Here is a 16,798-nt window from a genome sequence, read left to right on the forward strand (position 1 = left end):
AAGGCTTCTTGAGGGGAAAGCTGTAACTCTGTGAGATGATTTCACAGAACACAATGAAGTTTCCCAGAAAGCTTCTTTCTCTTTCTTATCGGAGGATATTTCCTTTGGCCCTATAGTCTTCAAAGAGATCGGAAATATCTGTTCTCAGATTCCACAGGAATAAGGCTAGCAAAGAGATCCACGAAATACAGATGTAACTCTGTGAGTGGAAGTCACATATCCCAGAGCAGTTTCTCAGAAAGCTTCTTTCCAGATTTCATTGGAGGATATTTCCTTTTTCACCATAGCCCTCTATGGGCTTCCAAATATCACTTTGCCAATTCCACAAGAACTGTCTTAGCGAAAGGCTTCTTGAGGGGAAAGCTGTAACTCTGTGTGATGATTTCACAGAACACAAAGAAGTTTCTCAGAAAGCTTCTTTTCCTTTCTTACCGGAGGATATTTCCTTTGGCCCTGTAGTCTTCAAAGGGATCCGAAATATCTGTTCTCAGATTCCACAGAAATAAGGCTAGCAAAGAGATCCACGAAATAAATATGTAACTCTGTGAGTGGAAGTCACATATCCCAGAGCAGTTTCTCAGAAAGCTTCTTTCCAGATTTCATTGGAGGATATTTTCTTTTTCACCATAGCCCTCTATGGGCTTCCAAATATCACTTTGCCAATTCCACCAGAACTGTCTTAGCCAAAGGCTTCTTGAGGGGAAAGCTGTAACTCTGTGAGATGATTTCACAGAACACAAAGAAGTTTCTCAGAAAGCTTCTTTCTCTTTGTTATCGGAGGATATTTCCTTTGGCCCTATAGTCTTCAAAGGGATCCGAAATATCTGTTCTCAGATTCCACAGAAATAAGGCTAGCAAAGAGATCCACGAAATACAGATGTAACTCTGTGAGTGGAAGTCACATATCCCAGAGCAGTTTCTCAGAAAGCTTCTTTCCAGATTTCATCGGAGGATATTTCCTTTTTCACCATAGCCCTCTATGGGCTTCCAAATATCACTTTGCCAATTCCACAAGAACTGTCTTAGCGAAAGGCTTCTTGAGGGGAAAGCTGTAACTCTGTGAGATGATTTCACAGAACACAAAGAAGTTTCTCAGAAAGCTTCTTTCTCTTTGTTATGGGAGGATATTTCCTTTGGCCCTATAGTCTTCAAAGGGATCCGAAATATCTGTTCTCAGATTCCACAGAAATAAGGCTAGCAAAGAGATCCACGAAATGCAGATGTAACTCTGTGAGTGGAAGTCACATATCACAGAGCAGTTTCTCAGAAAGCTTCTTTCCAGATTTCATTGGAGGATATTTCCTTTTTCACAATAGCCCTCTATGGGCTTCCAAAGATCACTTTGCCAATTCCACAAGAACTGTCTTAGCGAAAGTCTTCTTGAGGGGAAAGCTGTAACTCTGTGAGATGATTTCACAGAACACAAAGAAGTTTCTCAGAAAGCTTCTTTCTCTTTCTTATCGGAGGATGTTTCGTTTGGCCCTATAGTCTTCAAAGGGATCCGAAATATCTGTTCTCATATTCCTCAGAAATAAGGCTAGCAAAGAGATCCACGAAATACAGATGTAACTCTGTGAGTGGAAGTCACATATCACAGAGCAGTTTCTCAGAAACCTTCTTTGCAGATTTCATCGGAGGATATTTCCTTTTTCACCATAGCCCTCTATGGGCTTCCAAATATCACTTTGCCAATTCCACAAGAACTGTCTTAGCGAAAGCCCTCTTGAGGGAAAAGCTGTAACTCTGTGAGATGATTTCACAGAACACAAAGAAGTTTCTCAGAAAGCTTCTCTCTCTTTGTTATGGGATTATATTACATTTGGCCCTATAGTCTTCAAAGGGATTCTAAATATCTGCTCTCAGATTCCACAGAAATAAGGCTAGCAAAGAGATCCACGAAATACAGATGTAACTCTGTGAGTGGAAGTCACATATCACAGAGCAGTTTCTCTGAAAGCTTCTTTCCAGATTTCATCTGAGGATATTTCCTTTGTCACCATAGCCCTCTAAGGGCTTCCAAATATCACTTTGCCAATTCCACAAGAACTGTCTTAGCGAAAGGCTTCTTGAGGGGAAAGCTGTAACTCTGTGAGATGATTTCACAGAACACAATGAAGTTTCTCAGAAAGCTTCTTTCTCTTTGTTATCGGAGGATATTTCCTTTGGCCCTATAGTCTTCAAAGGGATCGGAAATATCTGTTGTCAGATTCCACAGGAATAAGGCTAGCAAAGAGATCCACGAAATACAGATGTAACTCTGTGAGTGGAAGTCACATATCACAGAGCAGTTTCTCAGAAAGCTTCTTTCCAGATTTCATCGGAGGATATTTCCTTTTTCACCATAGCCCTCTATTGGCTTCCAAATATCACTTTGCCAATTCCACAAGAACTGTCTGAGCGAAAGGCTTCTTGAGGGGAAAGCTGTAACTCTGTGAGATGATTTCACAGAACACAAAGAAGTTTCTCAGAAAGCTTCTTTCTCTTTGTTATGGGAGGATATTTCCTTTGGCCCTATAGTATTCAAAGGGATACGAAATATCTGTTCGCAGATTCCACAGAAATAAGGCTAGCAAAGAGATCCACGAAATACAGATGTAACTCTGTGAGTGGAAGTCACATATCACAGAGCAGTTTCTCAGAAAGCTTCTTTCCAGACTTCATTGGAGGATATTTCCTTTTTCACAATAGCCCTCTATGGGCTTCCAAATATCACTTTGCCAATTCCACAAGAACTGTCTTAGCGAAAGGCTTCTTGAGGGGAAAGCTGTAACTCTGTGAGGTGATTTCACAGAACACAAAGAAGGTTCTCAGAAAGCTTCTTTCTCTTTGTTATGGGAGGATATTTCCTTTTGTCCAATAGTCTTCAAAGGGATCCGAAATATCTGTTCTCAGATTCCACAGAAATAAGGCTAGCAAAGAGATCCACGAAATACAGATGTAACTCTGTGAGTGGAAGTCACAGATCACAGAGCAGTTTCTCAGAAAACTTCTTTCCAGATTTCATCCGAGGATATTTCCTTTTTCAGCTTAGCCCTCTATGGGCTTCCAAATATCACTTTGCCAATTCCACAAGAACTGTCTTAGCGAAAGGCTTCTTGAGGGGAAAGCTGTAACTCTGTGAGGTGATTTCACAGAACACAAAGAAGGTTCTCAGAAAGCTTCTTTCTCTTTGTTATGGGAGGATATTTCCTTTTGTCCTATAGTATTCAAAGGGATCCGAAATATCTGTTCTCAGATTCCACAGAAATAAGGCTAGCAAAGAGATCCACGAAATACAGATGTAACTCTGTGAGTGGAAGTCACAGATCACAGAGCAGTTTCTCAGAAAACTTCTTTCCAGATTTCATCCGAGGATATTTCCTTTTTCAGCATAGCCCTCTAAGGGCTTCCAACTATCACTTTGCCAATTCCACAAGAACTCTCTTAGCGAAAGGCTTCTTGAGGGGAAAGCTGTAACTCTGTGAGATGATTTCACAGAACACAAAGAAGTTTCTCAGAAAGCTTCTTTCTCTTTGTTATCGGAGGATATTTCCTTTGGCCATTTAGTCTTCAAAGGGATCCGAAATATCTGTTCTCAGATTCCACAGAAATAAGGCTAGTAAAGAGATCCACGAAATACAGATGTAACTCTGTGAGTGGAAGTCACATATCACAGAGCAGTTTCTCAGAAAACTTCTTAGCAGATTTCATCGGAGGATATTTCCTTTTTCAACATAGCCCTCTATGGGCTTCCAAATATCACTTGGCCAATTCCACAAGAACTGTCTTACCGAAAGGCTTCTTGAGGGGAAAGCTGTAACTCTGTGAGATGATTTCACAGAATACAAAGAAGTTTCTCAGAAAGCTTCTTTCTCTTTGTTATCGGAGGATATTTCCTTTGGCCCTATAGTCTTCAAAGGGATCCGAAATATCTGTTCTCAGATTCCATAGAAATAAGGCTAGCAAAGAGATCCACGAAATACAGATGTAACTCTGTGAGTGGAAGTCACATATCCCAGAGCAGTTTCTCAGAAAGCTTCTTTCCAGATTTCATCGGAGGATATTTCTTTTTTCACCATAGCCCTCTATGGGCTTCCAAATATCACTTTGCCAATTCCACAAGAACTGTCTTAGCGAAAGGCTTCTTGAGGGGAAAGCTGTAACTCTGTGAGATGATTTCACAGAACACAATGAAATTTCTCAGAAAGCTTCTTTCTCTTTGTTATCTGAGGATATTTCCTTTGGCCCTATAGTCTTCAAATGGATCCGAAATATCTGTTCTCAGATTCCTCAGAAATAAGGCTAGCAAAGAGATCCACGAAATACAGATGTAACTCTGTGAGTGGAAGTCACATATCACAGAGCAGTTTCTCAGAAAGCTTCTTTCCAGATATCATCGGAGGATATTTCCTTTTTAACCATAGCCCTCTATGGGCTTCCAAATATCAATTTGCCAATTCCACAAGAACTGTCTTAGCGATAGGCTTCTTGAGGGGAAAACTGTAACTCTGTGAGATGATTTCACAGAACACAAAGAAGTTTCTCAGAAAGCTTCTTTCTCTTTGTTATGGGAGGATATTTCCTTTGTCCCTATAGTCTTCAAACGGATCCGAAATATCTGTTCTCAGATTCACAGAAATAAGGCTAGCAAAGAGATCCACGAAATACAGATGTAACTCTGTGAGTGGAAGTCACATATCACAGAGCAGTTTCTCAGAATGCTTCTTTCCAGATTTCATCGGAGCATATTTCCTTTTTCACCATAGCCTTCTATGGGCTTCCAAATATCACTTTGCCAATTCCACAAGAACTGTCTTAGCGAAAGGCTTCTTGAGGGGAAAGCTGTAACTCTGTGAGATGATTTCACAGAACACAAAGAAGTTTCTCAGAAAGCTTCTTTCTCTTTGTTATCGGAGGATATTTCCTTTGTCCCTATAATCTTCAAACGGATCCGAAATATCTGTTCTCAGATTCCACAGAAATAAGGCTAGCAAAGAGATCCACGAAATACAGATGTAACTCTGTGAGTGGAAGTCACATATCACAGAGCAGTTTCTCAGAAAGCTTCTTTCCAGATTTCATCGGAGGATATTTACTTTTTCACCATAGCTTTCTATGGGCTTCCAAATATCACTTTGCCAATTCCACAAGAACTGTCTTAGCGAAAGGCTTCTTGAGGGGAAAGCTGTAACTCTGTGAGGTGATTTCACAGAACACAAAGAAGGTTCTCAGAAAGCTTCTTTCTCTTTGTTATGGGAGGATATTTCCTTTTGTCCTATAGTCTTCAAAGGGATCCGAAATATCTGTTCTCAGATTCCACAGAAATAAGGCTAGCAAAGAGATCCACGAAATACAGATGTAACTCTGTGAGTGGAAGTCACAGATCACAGAGCAGTTTCTCAGAAAACTTCTTTCCAGATTTCATCTGAGGATATTTCCTTTTTCAGCATAGCCCTCTATGGGCTTCCAATATCACTTTGCCAATTCCACAAGAACTGTCTTAGCGAAAGGCTTCTTGAGGGGAAAGCTGTAACTCTGTGAGATGATTTCACAGAACACAAAGAAGTTTCTCAGAAAGCTTCTTTCTCTTTGTTATGGGAGGATATTTCCTTTGTCCCTATAGTCTTCAAACGGATCCGAAATATCTGTTCTCAGATTCACAGAAATAAGGCTAGCAAAGAGATCCACGAAATACAGATGTAACTCTGTGAGTGGAAGTCACATATCACAGAGCAGTTTCTCAGAATGCTTCTTTCCAGATTTCACCGGAGCATATTTCCTTTTTCACCATAGCCTTCTATGGGCTTCCAAATATCACTTTGCCAATTCCACAAGAACTGTCTTAGCGAAAGGCTTCTTGAGGGGAAAGCTGTAACTCTGTGAGATGATTTCACAGAACACAAAGAAGTTTCTCAGAAAGCTTCTTTCTCTTTGTTATCGGAGGATATTTCCTTTGTCCCTATAATCTTCAAACGGATCCGAAATATCTGTTCTCAGATTCCACAGAAATAAGGCTAGCAAAGAGATCCACGAAATACAGATGTAACTCTGTGAGTGGAAGTCACATATCACAGAGCAGTTTCTCAGAAAGCTTCTTTCCAGATTTCATCGGAGGATATTTACTTTTTCACCATAGCCTTCTATGGGCTTCCAAATATCACTTTGCCAATTCCACAAGAACTGTCTTAGCGAAAGGCTTCTTGAGGGGAAAGCTGTAACTCTGTGAGATGATTTCACAGAACACAAAGAAGTTTCTCAGAAAGCTTCTTTCTCTTTCTTATCGGAGGATATTTCCTTTGGCCCTATAGTCTTCAAAGGGATCGGAAATATCTGTTCTCAGATTCCACAGAAATAAGGCTAGCAAAGAGATCCACGAAATACAGATATAATTCTGTGAGTGGAAGTCACATATCACAGAGCAGTTTCTCAGAAAGCTTCTTTCCAGATTTCATCGGAGGATATTTCCTTTTTCACAACAGCCCTCTATGGGCTTCCAAATATCACTTTGCCAATTCCACAAGAACTGTCTTAGCGAAAGGCTTCTTGAGGGGAAAGCTGTAACTCTGGGAGATGATTTCACAGAACAGAAAGAAGTTTCTCAGAGAGCTTCTTTCTCATTGTTATCGGAGGATATTTCCTTTGGCCCAATAGTCTTCAAAGGGATCCGAAATATCTGTTCTCAGATTCCACAGAAATAAGGCTAGCGAAGAGATCCACGAAATACAGATGTAACTCTGTGAGTGGAAGTCACATATCACAGAGCAGTTTCTCAGAAAGCTTCTTTCCAGATTTCATCTGAGGATATTTCCTTTTTCACAATAGCCCTCTATGGGCTTCCAAATATCACTTTGCCAATTCCACAAGAACTGTGTTAGCGAAAGGCTTCTTGAGGGAAAAGCTGTAACTCTGTGAGGTTATTTCACAGAACTCAAAGAAGTTTCTCATAAAGCTTCTTTCTCTTTGTTATGGGAGGATATTTCCTTTGGCCCTATAGTGTTCAAAGGGATCCGAAATATCTGTTCTCAGATTCCACAGAAATAAGGCTAGCAAAGAGATCCACGAAATACAGATGTAACTCTGTGAGTGGAAGTCACAGATCACAGAGCAGTTTCTCAGAAAACTTCTTTCCAGATTTCATCTGAGGATATTTCCTTTTTCAGCATAGCCCTCTATGGGCTTCCAATATCACTTTGCCAATTCCACAAGAACTGTCTTAGCGAAAGGCTTCTTGAGGGGAAAGCTGTAACTCTGTGAGATGATTTCACAGAACACAAAGAAGTTTCTCAGAAAGCTTCTTTCTCTTTGTTATGGGAGGATATTTACTTTGGCCCTATAGTATTCAAAGGGATGCGAAATATCTGTTCTCAGATTCCACAGAAATAAGGCTAGCAAAGAGACCCACGAAATACAGATGTAACTCTGTGAGTGGAAGTCACATATCACAGAGCAGTTTCTCAGAAAGCTTCTTTCCAGATTTCATCGGAGGATATTTCCTTTTTCACCATAGCCTTCTATGGGCTTCCAAATATCACTTTGCCAATTCCACAAGAACTGTCTTAGCGAAAGGCTTCTTGAGGGGAAAGCTGTAACTCTGTGAGATGATTTCACAGAACACAAAGAAGTTTCTCAGAAAGCTTCTTTCTCTTTGTTATCGGAGGATATTTCCTTTGGCCCTATAGTCTTCAAACGGATCCGAAATATCTGTTCTCAGATTCCACAGAAATAAGGCTAGCAAAGAGATCCACGAAATACAGATGTAACTCTGTGAGTGGAAGTCACATATCACAGAGCAGTTTCTCAGAATGCTTCTTTCCAGATTTCATCGGAGCATATTTCCTTTTTCACCATAGCCTTCTATGGGCTTCCAAATATCACTTTGCCAATTCCACAAGAACTGTCTTAGCGAAAGGCTTCTTGAGGGGAAAGCTGTAACTCTGTGAGATGATTTCACAGAACACAAAGAAGTTTCTCAGAAAGCTTCTTTCTCTTTGTTATCGGAGGATATTTCCTTTGTCCCTATAATCTTCAAACGGATCCGAAATATCTGTTCTCAGATTCCACAGAAATAAGGCTAGCAAAGAGATCCACGAAATACAGATGTAACTCTGTGAGTGGAAGTCACATATCACAGAGCAGTTTCTCAGAAAGCTTCTTTCCAGATTTCATCGGAGGATATTTACTTTTTCACCATAGCCTTCTATGGGCTTCCAAATATCACTTTGCCAATTCCACAAGAACTGTCTTAGCGAAAGGCTTCTTGAGGGGAAAGCTGTAACTCTGTGAGATGATTTCACAGAACACAAAGTAGTTTCTCAGAATGCTTCTTTCTCTTTCTTATCGGAGGATATTTCCTTTGGCCCTATAGTCTTCAAAGGGATCGGAAATATCTGTTCTCAGATTCCACAGAAATAATGCTAGCAAAGAGATCCACGAAATACAGATATAACTCTGTGAGTGGAAGTGACATATCACAGAGCAGTTTCTCAGAAAGCTTCTTTCCAGATTTCATCGGAGGATATTTCCTTTTTCACAACAGCCCTCTATGGGCTTCCAAATATCACTTTGCCAATTCCACAAGAACTGTCTTAGCGGAAGGCTTCTTGAGGGGAAAGCTGTAACTCTGGGAGATGATTTCACAGAACACAAAGAAGTTTCTCAGAGAGCTTCTTTCTCATTGTTATCGGAGGATATTTCCTTTGGCCCAATAGTCTTCCAAGGGATCCGAAATATCTGTTCTCAGATTCCACAGAAATAAGGCTAGCAAAGAGATCCACGAAATACAGATGTAACTCTGTGAGTGGAAGTGACATATCACAGAGCAGTTTCTCAGAAAGCTTCTTTCCAGATTTCATCGGAGGATATTTCCTTTTTCACCATAGCCCTCTAAGGGCTTCCAACTATCACTTTGCCAATTCCACAAGAACTCTCTTAGCGAAAGGCTTCTTGAGGGGAAAGCTGTAACTCTGTGAGATGATTTCACAGAACACAAAGAAGTTTCTCAGAAAGCTTCTTTCTCTTTGTTATCGGAGGATATTTCCTTTGGCCATATAGTCTTCAAAGGGATCCGAAATATCTGTTCTCAGATTCCACAGAAATAAGGCTAGTAAAGAGATCCACGAAATACAGATGTAACTCTGTGAGTGGAAGTCACATATCACAGAGCAGTTTCTCAGAAAACTTCTTTGCAGATTTCATCGGAGGATATTTCCTTTTTCAACATAGCCCTCTATGGGCTTCCAAATATCACTTGGCCAATTCCACAAGAACTGTCTTACCGAAAGGCTTCTTGAGGGGAAAGCTGTAACTCTGTGAGATGATTTCACAGAATACAAAGAAGTTTCTCAGAAAGCTTCTTTCTCTTTGTTATCGGAGGATATTTCCTTTGGCCCTATAGTCTTCAAAGGGATCCGAAATATCTGTTCTCAGATTCCACAGAAATAAGGCTAGCAAAGAGATCCACGAAATACAGATGTAACACTGTGAGTGGAAGTCACATATCCCAGAGCAGTTTCTCAGAAAGCTTCTTTCCAGATTTCATCGGAGGATATTTCCTTTTTCACCATAGCCCTCTATGGGCTTCCAAATATCACTTTGCCAATACCACAAGAACTGTCTTAGCGAAAGGCTTCTTGAGGGGAAAGCTGTAACTCTGTGAGATGATTTCACAGAACACAAAGAAGTTTCTCAGAAAGCTTCTTTCTCTTTGTTTTCGGAGGATATTTCCTTTGGCCCTATAGTCTTCAAAGGGATCCGAAATATCTGTTCTCAGATTCCACAGAAATAAGGCTAGCGAAGAGATCCACGAAATACAGATGTAACTCTGTGAGTGGAAGTCACATATCACAGAGCAGTTTCTCAGAAAGCTTCTTTCCAGATTTCATCTGAGGATATTTCCTTTTTCACAATAGCCCTCTATGGGCTTCCAAATATCACTTTGCCAATTCCACAAGAACTGTGTTAGCGAAAGGCTTCTTGAGGGAAAAGCTGTAACTCTGTGAGGTTATTTCACAGAACTCAAAGAAGTTTCTCATAAAGCTTCTTTCTCTTTGTTATGGGAGGATATTTCCTTTGGCCCCATAGTGTTCAAAGGGATCCGAAATATCTGTTCTCAGATTCCACAGAAATAAGGCTAGCAAAGAGATCCACGAAATACAGATGTAACTCTGTGAGTGGAAGTCACAGATCACAGAGCAGTTTCTCAGAAAACTTCTTTCCAGATTTCATCTGAGGATATTTCCTTTTTCAGCATAGCCCTCTATGGGCTTCCAATATCACTTTGCCAATTCCACAAGAACTGTCTTAGCGAAAGGCTTCTTGAGGGGAAAGCTGTAACTCTGTGAGATGATTTCACAGAACACAAAGAAGTTTCTCAGAAAGCTTCTTTCTCTTTGTTATGGGAGGATATTTACTTTGGCCCTATAGTATTCAAAGGGATGCGAAATATCTGTTCTCAGATTCCACAGAAATAAGGCTAGCAAAGAGACCCACGAAATACAGATGTAACTCTGTGAGTGGAAGTCACATATCCCAGAGCAGTTTCTCAGAAAGCTTCTTTCCAGATTTCATCGGAGGATATTTCTTTTTTCACCATAGCCCTCTATGGGCTTCCAAATATCACTTTGCCAATTCCACAAGAACTGTCTTAGCGAAAGGCTTCTTGAGGGGAAAGCTGTAACTCTGTGAGATGATTTCACAGAACACAATGAAGTTTCTCAGAAAGCTTCTTTCTCTTTGTTATGGGAGGATATTTCCTTTGTCCCTATAGTCTTCAAACGGATCCGAAATATCTGTTCTCAGATTCACAGAAATAAGGCTAGCAAAGAGATCCACGAAATACAGATGTAACTCTGTGAGTGGAAGTCACATATCACAGAGCAGTTTCTCAGAATGCTTCTTTCCAGATTTCATCGGAGCATATTTCCTTTTTCACCATAGCCTTCTATGGGCTTCCAAATATCACTTTGCCAATTCCACAAGAACTGTCTTAGCGAAAGGCTTCTTGAGGGGAAAGCTGTAACTCTGTGAGATGATTTCACAGAACACAAAGAAGTTTCTCAGAAAGCTTCTTTCTCTTTGTTATCGGAGGATATTTCCTTTGTCCCTATAATCTTCAAACGGATCCGAAATATCTGTTCTCAGATTCCACAGAAATAAGGCTAGCAAAGAGATCCACGAAATACAGATGTAACTCTGTGAGTGGAAGTCACATATCACAGAGCAGTTTCTCAGAAAGCTTCTTTCCAGATTTCATCGGAGGATATTTACTTTTTCACCATAGCCTTCTATGGGCTTCCAAATATCACTTTGCCAATTCCACAAGAACTGTCTTAGCGAAAGGCTTCTTGAGGGGAAAGCTGTAACTCTGTGAGATGATTTCACAGAACACAAAGAAGTTTCTCAGAAAGCTTCTTTCTCTTTCTTATCGGAGGATATTTCCTTTGGCCCTATAGTCTTCAAAGGGATCGGAAATATCTGTTCTCAGATTCCACAGAAATAAGGCTAGCAAAGAGATCCACGAAATACAGATATAACTCTGTGAGTGGAAGTCACATATCACAGAGCAGTTTCTCAGAAAGCTTCTTTCCAGATTTCATCGGAGGATATTTCCTTTTTCACAACAGCCCTCTATGGGCTTCCAAATATCACTTTGCCAATTCCACAAGAACTGTCTTAGCGAAAGGCTTCTTGAGGGGAAAGCTGTAACTCTGGGAGATGATTTCACAGAACACAAAGAAGTTTCTCAGAGAGCTTCTTTCTCATTGATATCGGAGGATATTTCCTTTGGCCCAATAGTCTTCCAAGGGATCCGAAATATCTGTTCTCAGATTCCACAGAAATAAGGCTAGCAAAGAGATCCACGAAATACAGATGTAACTCTGTGAGTGGAAGTGACATATCACAGAGCAGTTTCTCAGAAAGCTTCTTTCCAGATTTCATCGGAGGATATTTCCTTTTTCACCATAGCCCTCTAAGGGCTTCCAACTATCACTTTGCCAATTCCACAAGAACTCTCTTAGCGAAAGGCTTCTTGAGGGGAAAGCTGTAACTCTGTGAGATGATTTCACAGAACACAAAGAAGTTTCTCAGAAAGCTTCTTTCTCTTTGTTATCGGAGGATATTTCCTTTGGCCATATAGTCTTCAAAGGGATCCGAAATATCTGTTCTCAGATTCCACAGAAATAAGGCTAGTAAAGAGATCCACGAAATACAGATGTAACTCTGTGAGTGGAAGTCACATATCACAGAGCAGTTTCTCAGAAAACTTCTTTGCAGATTTCATCGGAGGATATTTCCTTTTTCAACATAGCCCTCTATGGGCTTCCAAATATCACTTGGCCAATTCCACAAGAACTGTCTTACCGAAAGGCTTCTTGAGGGGAAAGCTGTAACTCTGTGAGATGATTTCACAGAATACAAAGAAGTTTCTCAGAAAGCTTCTTTCTCTTTGTTATCGGAGGATATTTCCTTTGGCCCTATAGTCTTCAAAGGGATCCGAAATATCTGTTCTCAGATTACACAGAAATAAGGCTAGCAAAGAGATCCACGAAATACACATGTAACTCTGTGAGTGGAAGTCACATATCACAGAGCAGTTTCTCAGAAAGCTTCTTTCCAGATTTCATCGGAGGATATTTCCTTTTTCACCATAGCCCTCTATGGGCTTCCAATTATCACTTTTCCAATTCCACAAGAACTGTCTTAGCGAAAGGCTTCTTGAGGGGAAAGCTGTAACTCTCTGTGATGATTTCACAGAACACAAAGAAGTTTCTCAGGAAGCTTCTTTCTCTTTGTTATGGGAGGATATTTCCTTTGGCCCTATCGTCTTCAATGGGATTCTAAATATCTGCTCTCAGATTCCACAGAAATAAGGCTAGCAAAGAGATCCACGAAATACAGATGTAACTCTGTGAGTGGAAGTCACATATCCCAGAGCAGTTTCTCAGAAAGCTTCTTTCCAGATTTCATCGGAGGATATTTCCTTTTTCACCATAGCCCTCTATGGGCTTCCAAATATCACTTTGCCAATTCCACAAGAACTGTCTTAGCGAAAGGCTTCTTGAGGGGAAAGCTGTAACTCTGTGAGATGATTTCACAGAACACAAAGAAGTTTCTCAGAAAGCTTCTTTCTCTTTGTTATGGGAGGATATTTCCTTTGTCCCTATAGTCTTCAAACGGATCCGAAATATCTGTTCTCAGATTCCACAGAAATAAGGCTAGCAAAGAGATCCACGAAATACAGATGTAACTCTGTGAGTGGAAGTCACATATCACAGAGCAGTTTCTCAGAAAGCTTCTTTCCAGATTTCATCGGAGGATATTTCCTTTTTCACCATAGCCTTCTATGGGCTTCCAAATATCACTTTGCCAATTCCACAAGAACTGTCTTAGCGAAAGGCTTCTTGAGGGGAAAGCTGTAACTCTGTGAGATGATTTCACAGAACACTAAGAAGTTTCTCAGAAAGCTTCTTTCTCTTTGTTATCGGAGGATATTTCCTTTCCCTATAGTCTTCAAACGGATCCGAAATATCTGTTCTCAGATTCCACAGAAATAAGGCTAGCAAAGAGATCCACGAAATACATATGTAACTCTGTGAGTGGAAGTCACATATCCCAGAGCAGTTTCTCAGAAAGCTTCTTTCCAGATTTCATTGGAGGATATCTTCTTTTTCACCATAGCCCTCTATGGGCTTCCAAATATCACTTTGCCAATTCCACCAGAACTGTCTTAGCCAAAGGCTTCTTGAGGGGAAAGCTGTAACTCTGTGAGATGATTTCACAGAACACAAAGAAGTTTCTCAGAAAGCTTCTTTCTCTTTGTTTTCGGAGGATATTTCCTTTGGCCCTATAGTCTTCAAAGGGATCGGAAATATCTGTTCTCAGATTCCACAGAAATAAGGCTAGCAAAGAGATCCACGAAATACAGATGTAACTCTGTGAGTGGAAGTCACATATCACAGAGCAGTTTCTCAGAAAGCTTCTTTCCAGATTTCATCTGAGGATATTTCCTTTTTCACCATAGCCCTCTATGGGCTTCCAAATATCACTTGGCCAATTCCACAAGAACTGTCTTAGCGAAAGGCGTCTTGAGTGGAAAGCTGTAACTCTATGAGATGATTTCACAGAACACAAAGAAGTTTCTCAGAAAGCTTCTTTCTCTTTGTTATCGGAGGATATTTCCTTTGGCCCTATAGTCTTCAAAGGGATTCGAAATATCTGATCTCAGATTCCACAGAAATAAGGCTAGCAAAAAGATCCACGAAATATAGATGTAACTCTGTGAGTGGAAGTCACATATCACAGAGCAGTTTCTCAGAAAGCTTCTTTCCAGATTTCATCGGAGGATATTTCCTTTTTCACCGTAGCCCTCTAGGGCTTCCAAGTATCACTTTTCCAATTGCACAAGAACTGTCTTTGCGAAAGGCTTCTTGAGGGGAAAGCTGTAACTCTGAGAGATGATTTCACAGAACACAAAGAAGTTTCTCAGAAAGCTTCTATCTCTTTGTTATCGGAGAATATTTCCTTTGGCCCTATAGTCTTCAAAGGGATCCGAAATATCTGTTCTCAGATTCCACAGAAATAAGGCTAGCAAACAGATCCACGAAATACAGATGTAACTCTGTGAGTGGAAGTCACATATCACAGAGCAGTTTCTCAGAAAGCTTCTTTGCAGATTTCATCGGAGGATATTTCCTTTTTCACCATAGCCCTCTATGGGCTTCCAAATATCACTTTGCCAATTCCACAAGAACTGTCTTAGCGAAAGGCTTCTTGAGGGGAAAGCTGTAACTCTGTGAGATGATTTCACAGAACACAAAGAAGTTTCTCAGAAAGCTTCTTTCTCTTTGTTATGTGAGGATATTTCCTTTGTCCCTATAGTCTTCAAACGGATCCGAAATATCTGTTCTCAGATTCCACAGAAATAAGGCTAGCAAAGAGATCCACGAAATACAGATGTAACTCTGTGAGTGGAAGTCACATATCACAGAGCAGTTTCTCAGAAAGCTTCTTTCCAGATTTCATCGGAGGATATTTCCTTTTTCACCATTGCCTTCTATGGGCTTCCAAATATCACTTTGCCAATTCCACAAGAACTGTCTTAGCGAAAGGCTTCTTGAGGGGAAAGCTGTAACTCTGTGAGATGATTTCACAGAACACTAAGAAGTTTCTCAGAAAGCTTCTTTCTCTTTGTTATCGGAGGATATTTCCTTTGGCCCTATAGTCTTCAAACGGATCCGAAATATCTGTTCTCAGATTCCACAGAAATAAGGCTAGCAAAGAGATCCACGAAATACAGATGTAACTCTGTGAGTGGAAGTGACATATCACAGAGCAGTTTCTCAGAAAGCTTCTTTCCAGATTTCATCGGAGGATATTTCCTTTTTCACCATAGCCCTCTAAGGGCTTCCAACTATCACTTTGCCAATTCCACAAGAACTCTCTTAGCGAAAGGCTTCTTGAGGGGAAAGCTGTAACTCTGTGAGATGATTTCACAGAACACAAAGAAGTTTCTCAGAAAGCTTCTTTCTCTTTGTTATCGGAGGATATTTCCTTTGGCCATATAGTCTTCAAAGGGTTCCGAAATATCTGTTCTCAGATTCCACAGAAATAAGGCTAGTAAAGAGATCCACGAAATACAGATGTAACTCTGTGAGTGGAAGTCACATATCACAGAGCAGTTTCTCAGAAAACTTCTTTGCAGATTTCATCGGAGGATATTTCCTTTTTCAACATAGCCCTCTATGGGCTTCCAAATATCACTTGGCCAATTCCACAAGAACTGTCTTACCGAAAGGCTTCCTGAGGGGAAAGCTGTAACTCTGTGAGATGATTTCACAGAATACAAAGAAGTTTCTCAGAAAGCTTCTTTCTCTTTGTTATCGGAGGATATTTCCTTTGGCCCTATAGTCTTCAAAGGGATCCGAAATATCTGTTCTCAGATTCCACAGAAATAAGGCTAGCAAAGAGATCCACGAAATACAGATGTAACTCTGTGAGTGGAAGTCACATATCCCAGAGCAGTTTCTCAGAAAGCTTCTTTCCATATTTCATCGGAGGATATTTCCTTTTTCACCATAGCCCTCTATGGGCTTCCAAATATCACTTTGCCAATACCACAAGAACTGTCTTAGCGAAAGGCTTCTTGAGGGGAAAGCTGTAACTCTGTGAGATGATTTCACAGAACACAAAGAAGTTTCTCAGAAAGCTTCTTTCTCTTTGTTTTCGGAGGATATTTCCTTTGGCCCTATAGTCTTCAAAGGGATCCGAAATATCTGTTCTCAGATTCCACAGAAATAAGGCTAGCGAAGAGATCCACGAAATACAGATGTAACTCTGTGAGTGGAAGTCACATATCACAGAGCAGTTTCTCAGAAAGCTTCTTTCCAGATTTCCTCGGAGGATATTTCCTTTTTCACAATTGCCCTCTATGGGCTTCCAAATATCAGTTTGCCAATTCCACAAGAACTGTGTTAGCGAAAGGCTTCTTGAGGGAAAAGCTGTAACTCTGTGAGGTTATTTCACAGAACTCAAAGAAGTTTCTCATAAAGCTTCTTTCTCTTTGTTATGGGAGGATATTTCCTTTGGCCCTATAGTGTTCAAAGGGATCCGAAATATCTGTTCTCAGATTCCACAGAAATAAGGCTAGCAAAGAGATCCACGAAATACAGATGTAACTCTGTGAGTGGAAGTCACAGATCACAGAGCAGTTTCTCAGAAAACTTCTTTCCAGATTTCATCTGAGGATATTTCCTTTTTCAGCATAGCCCTCTATGGGCTTCCAATATCACTTTGCCAATTCCACAAGAACTGTCTTAGCGAA

This window comes from Macaca fascicularis, chromosome 12 (assembly GCF_037993035.2).
Source record: "Macaca fascicularis isolate 582-1 chromosome 12, T2T-MFA8v1.1".
NCBI classification, from domain to species: Eukaryota; Metazoa; Chordata; class Mammalia; order Primates; family Cercopithecidae; genus Macaca; species Macaca fascicularis.